Genomic DNA, 6,113 nt, shown 5'->3' with positions numbered 1-6,113 from the left:
ACACTAGCCAAACTATGGAAAGAGCCAAGATGTCCATCAACAGATGATTGGATAAAGAAGATGTGGTATATATATATAATGGAATATTATGCAGCCATCAAAAAAACCCAAAATCTTGCCATTTGCAATGACGTGGTTGGAACTAGAGGGTATTATGCGAAGGGAAATAAGGCAATCAGAGAAAGACATGTATCATATGATCTCACTGATATGAGGATTTCTTAATCTCAGGAAACTGAGGGTTGCTGGATTGGTGAAGGGTTGGAGGGACGGAGTGGCTGGGTGATAGACATTGGGGAGGGTATGTGCTATGGTGTGCACTGTGAATTGTGTAAGACTGTTGAATCAAGACCTGTACCTCTGAAACAAATAATACATTATATGTTAAAAAAAAAAAAGAAGATAGTAGGAAGGGAAAAATGAAGAGGGGGAAATCGGAGGGAGAGACGAACCATGAGAGACTATGGACTCTGAGAAACAAACTGAGGGTTCTAGAGGGGAGGGGGCTGGGGGGATGGGTTAGCCTGGTGGTGGGTATTAAAGAGGGCATGTATTCAATGGAGCACTGGGTGTTATACACAAACAATGAATCATGGAACACTACATCAAAAACTAATGATGTAATGTATGGTGATTAACATAACATAAAATAAAATTAACAACAACAACAAAAAGAATATATTAGAGAGTACCTTTTTTCCCCCTCATTAGCTATGTAGATTCAGAACTAATACTGTTCCTCCCCTTACTTAAGACTCCTCCAAATCTCATATTGGAGAATCTTTTCAAACATCTCCAAACCAGTTTAGAGGACATCTCTCAGGTTTATTATAACTACTTTATATTCAATTAAAATGAAATTGCTTAGAAAATTTGAGGAAATATAATGCTACCTGCAGAATGGCACCTCCCTCCCCATCTTTGGCCTCCTATTGGCTAAATCTTCCTTAATTCAGGGAAGCCCTTACCCAAGAGATTCTCAAGTCATACAAAGTACTAGCAAGCTATATCATGCATCATTGACAAAATTTTCAGATCATTTCTAACTGTTTGGTCTCTATTTCATATTTCATCATAAGTAAAAGAAAGAATAGCTGGGTTTTCTGCTGATGATAAAATTTATAATGCTGACCACTGGGAAAAAAGAAAAGAGCAGGTACTGATTGGTATAACCAGGTGGGATAGTTAAGAGACTGAGTAGAACATAAATCCAGAGTCCTCAAAATATATATAAATATTCTGTATTTATTCTTCCTCCATTTCTTCTACACTAAGTTGGCTCATTTAGCAAAAGAAAATGGAATTTTTTAAAAAAAGAGAAAAATCTTCCCTTACATTCTTGTAAGGAGCTAAAAGAGGGAAACCTGTGCAGGGAAATGCTTAAGCATCGTTATTATGAGTAGGGTCCCCTTTACTGTTTTTCCAGCTTTAGCTTACACCTTCAGAAACAATCACATTTCATTCTTCCTTCTCCCTTTGCCAGCACCAGACAGAGCTAAACTGGCAGTTTAGCTGAAGCTGGGTGAGAAAAACAGCTTTGCCCTGCTCCCATGACATTGGCTTCAGCTCTGCTGACGATGGGGAAACAAGTCTATTACAGCAACGTAAGCAGATAGGAGGGCCATGATTACACCAGGCAATGCTCCTGTCCTCCAGACAACCACCCTCTTTGAAATTTGGTTATTTAGTGCACTCTTGAGAAATAACACAAGGAAGAATTTATCCAAAGTTGGTGATAGATTGCCAATGGGATGGAAAGGGTGAAAAGGAGAGAGAAATGGAAGGTGGCTGTAGGGTTATGAATCTGATAATTTAGAAGGATGCTGGTGGCAAGGAAGACAGATGGAAATGTGTGATCGCAGGGACATTTGATATTAGATAAACAACTTGGCTGTTTGCCTCTTTAAGCCCCATTTATTACTACTTAGACCGAATTGATTTCTGCATGGCAAATATTGACTCATCTTTCAAAAGCCCCAGCTAAAATGTCACCTCCATGGAGAAACCTTTCAGATACTCCCCAGGCATTTAGTTGCCTCTACAGGGCCCACAGAGTACACACCGCACACACTGTTCCTGCTGTTATATTTCCCATGCTGTAATTTGCTTACACATTTTTTCTCTCTGACCAGTGAGTCTGCATGCTGTGGTAAAAGAGCACTGCTTTTTGGAATAGACGGATCTGGTTCCAATTCCAGCTCTGTCATCATAACATAGGGAGCTTGGAGATGACTGGGTTTCACGAAATGTGGGAACACTAGCAATTTTGTAGGATTGTGGCGAGGATTAAATCAGAAATATACCCCCGAGGGGCGCCTGGGTGGCTCAGTTGGTTAAGCGACTGCCTTCGGCTCAGGTCATGATCCCGGAGTCCCTGGATCGAGTCCCGCATCGGGCTCCCTGCTTGGCAGGGAGTCTGCTTCTCCCTCTGACCCTCCCCCCTCTCATGTGCTCTCTCTCTCAAATAAATAAATTAATTAAAAAAAAAAAAGAAAGAAATATACCCCCGAGGTTGGCATAAAAGTGGCACTTAATTCATGCTCTTCTTGTCTCTTTCTTTATCTTATCAAGACCATGTGATCCTTGAAGGCAGGAATTGGGTTCTTGGGATCCCTGGTCCCAAGCACAGTGTAGGTGTTCAATCAGTGTTTCTTGAATGAATGAATTGGCCCACTATCTGTGCCCCTTAGCTCCATGAAGTCACCTCTTCTTTTATAGTCATTGTGCAGTCTTTATTTGTTCATCTTCTTCATGACACTGTGGGCTACTCAAAGGCAGTGGACCATTAATACCCAGTACCACCAGGATACTCCTGCTGTTCACTAACTCCCCATGGTGCTCTGCCTTCTGGCTACAGGTTAGGATTGTACTACTTCTTGTGGCTGTGTGTGGATCATATGATTAGCTCTAGCCTTTGAGTTGTAAGTAGTAGTGACTTCCTGGCAGAAGCAAGTGTGTGCCCATGTGAGACTCTCAAATTCTTTCTTTCTGTCTCTGCAACTGGCAGTACTCAAGAAGGTATTTGGCCAATCGCTTGTGTCCCTGAGTAACTATAAGAGCAGAGCTCTCATCTTCCACACATGTCTAGGGGGACAAGTTAAATAACTAAGGACATATCCTAGTTGGTTTCAGTCACTGAGATTACTATAGCCTAATCTCACCTCTCCTGAGTGATGCAGACAGCAATGCACAGAATGTCTAGCATTATATTAACTAAAAGGCAATTATCAAGAGGCATGTTCAGCAAACCAATCTTATAGTATGTTGCCATTTAAGAAGCATTTTAGAAGTATTCTATCATTAACATTACGCAATCCTATTTGGTGGCTGAAAGGGGGATATTATCCCCATTTTATAGATGGGGCAACTGAAATTGGCAATTGTTATTCATGAGATTTTCAGCAAGTCATGCCAACGCTTTCAGAGCCAGAAGTAGAATCCATGGTTTTTGTCTTCTAGATAGGTGACCTTTGACAAAACCTCACAGGAAATATTAGAAATGTAAAATTCACGTTGCTAAAACCTCTACTCTTAAGAAGACTATGTGGGGAGTGAAAAGACCTGAAGTACTTGCACAACAGTTTTAGCTCTAAATTATAGATACATGTGAATCAGCTATAGAAGATCAAAAACAGGGGAGATTAATTTTCGATAGAAGAGGTGGGGGGGTCTTCATAAAAAGATGAGATATGAGATCACGTATGTAGCCTTTTATTTGAAAGAACTTCCTCTGATGAAACTAGAAACTTGTGTCTTGTACCAAACAGTCAGTTAATTCATACTCACATTTCAGGACTCAGTTCAGTCACCGCTATGCCTGAGAGGCCTTTCCTGACTCCCCCATCCGCTTTTAGGGGACCTCCCACATGTGTCTTAACTTCTGTGCTAGCCTGCCACTGCATTATAATCACCCGTTTCGTTGTCTGCCCAGTTAGTTGCTCTTAGACGCTCAATTCACTTGTCTGTTAGACTCCGAGACACTAAGGGCAGGGATCACTAAAATGTTCTTTGCATTGCCAGCCTCTAGTACCGAGACTATTAAGTAGTCCTGTAATAATGTTTGTGTTGTGGACTAAACGCTTGTGCCCCTCTCCCCAAGCCCCTTAAATAATTCTTATGTTGCAAATCTTATGTTATGGAATTAGGAGGTGGGGCCTTTGGGAGTTGCTTAGGTCATGAGGGTAGAACCCTTATGAATGGGATCAGTGCTATTACTAAAGCTGCCCTGCAGAGCTCCCTTCTGCCACGTGGGGACACAGAGAGAGGTCAACAGTCTGCAACCCAGAAGAGCATCTTCTCCAGAACCTGACCATGCTGGTGCCTTGAACTTGGACTTTCAGCCTCCAGACCTGTGAGAAATAAATTTCTGTTGTTCCTAAGTCACCCAGTCTATGGTATTCTGGTAGAGTGAACTGAATGAAGACAGTTTGTGAGTAGGAACTGTGGTGTTTTTCAGTGGCTCAGAGAAAGTTCTGTAATCAGGAGGGGGCTTTACTGATGAACTGATTCCAAAACATCTCGGTCAGTTTCTGCGCCATCTCTGCCCTCAGGGAGTATACACAGAGCTGATCACTAGGAAAACAGTTCCCGTTTTTTCTACTCCAGCAATGCCAGTGTTCAAAAGACATACCCACTTGGGCTCTGAGTCGATAATGACAAATATGGATGGTTGGACAATTCAAAAGTGATTTTTACATTGTGTGGAGGTAGCTAAAGAAAGGGAAAGAAAAGAGGCATATTTTCCGTCCAGCCCAGAAAACAGAAGGTATCGCCTCTTCCACACCTACTGACTTAACCGGTCCTAACAGCACAGAGGCCATTAATGAAGGCTTTCTAGCCTGTTGTATGCATGTGTGGGTTTAAAAGCCCTGTTCCCCTATGGCCATTAGACAGAGGACTGGGTCTGTCAGGCAGACAGTCCGCTTGCTCCTGGAAATGCCAGGGCTGGCTGCTGACCTGACCGACGGGCAGAGGCCTTGCACGGCTGGAGTTTGGTAAGAATTTGGGAGACGAAGACAGTTTCTATGCACGTAGGAAAAGAATGTGGAGGAGGAAGACATGATACAAAGAAAAATCATTTCCTAGGCAATCAGTCTGTGCTCTGAGATTTATGTGCTTTGCCATACTCGATTCTCATCACACCATTCTAACGTGGGCGTTGTTATCACTGTCCCCCGGATCCTGAATTTTTTCATCTTGACATGCAGGTAAAATTCCTTCTGAGGTAATGCATCCAGTCCATGTGAGAAACCGGATTCCAACCAGGACTCTTGGACTGGAAAGGTTTGTCCTTAACCATTGTGCTATATGGCCTCCCATGTTGTCGTTTTGTGCTGATAGGCACACAAATGTGGGAAGTCTGAAAAGAACTGGCTGAGAGAGAAGGCTGGAGAGGAAAGGGAGGTTTTGTCATGGTGAGAAGCATTTTATTTCATATCTGCCTGTCTTGCTCTGAAATCGCCTTAGCAGCTCTGAGTATTTCATTATTCAGTCGCTTTCCCCATTTACAGAAGAGTGTATGAGGTTTAATGGAGTCCCTTGGCTTTTCCCTTTGAAATATTCATGGGCCTTTAGCAGTTTCTTCCGTGCTCACCTTTTCCCCCATTAGGGAAGAGACCTTGAGGAGGCAAGGAGAGGAAGCAGGTGCAGAAGATGTGTGGGTTGGTGGGTGTGGCAGGTGCTTGGTCCCAGCTCTAGGAGGGGAGGGGAAGTGCTCAGCTCTCCAGGAACCATGCCTGCTGTCCCCAGATCTGAAAGAAAGGGAGTGTAGAAACGGCCCGTTCTGGGACAAGGGATTTGACTGTCATTTCTCTGCCTGTGTCTGCTCTCTCCACGAGATAAGAGTTTTCCAAGGCTCAAAAGAATATTGAGCAATTGCCTCCAAGGAAGGGGCTTGGTGAAGGGTCAGCAAACAAGAATAAAGCATGAATTGACCTCACACTTCTCAAAATAGCACCTTCATGTGTAGGCTCTGGGCCCTGCTCTACCTTCAGATCCACTCCCTCAGCTCCCTCCCTACTACCCTCCATGTGTCCCTCTCAATCCTAGGAGAGACATAGCAATCACATAGGCAGAGAGCAGGGCTCCCCAGGGGTTTTAATCCTGGTTTACTG

This window comes from Leptonychotes weddellii, chromosome 1 (assembly GCF_054177405.1).
Source record: "Leptonychotes weddellii isolate Sample4059 chromosome 1, ASM5417740v2, whole genome shotgun sequence".
Lineage (NCBI taxonomy): Eukaryota > Metazoa > Chordata > Mammalia > Carnivora > Phocidae > Leptonychotes > Leptonychotes weddellii.
This window is presented reverse-complemented; position numbering follows the sequence as displayed.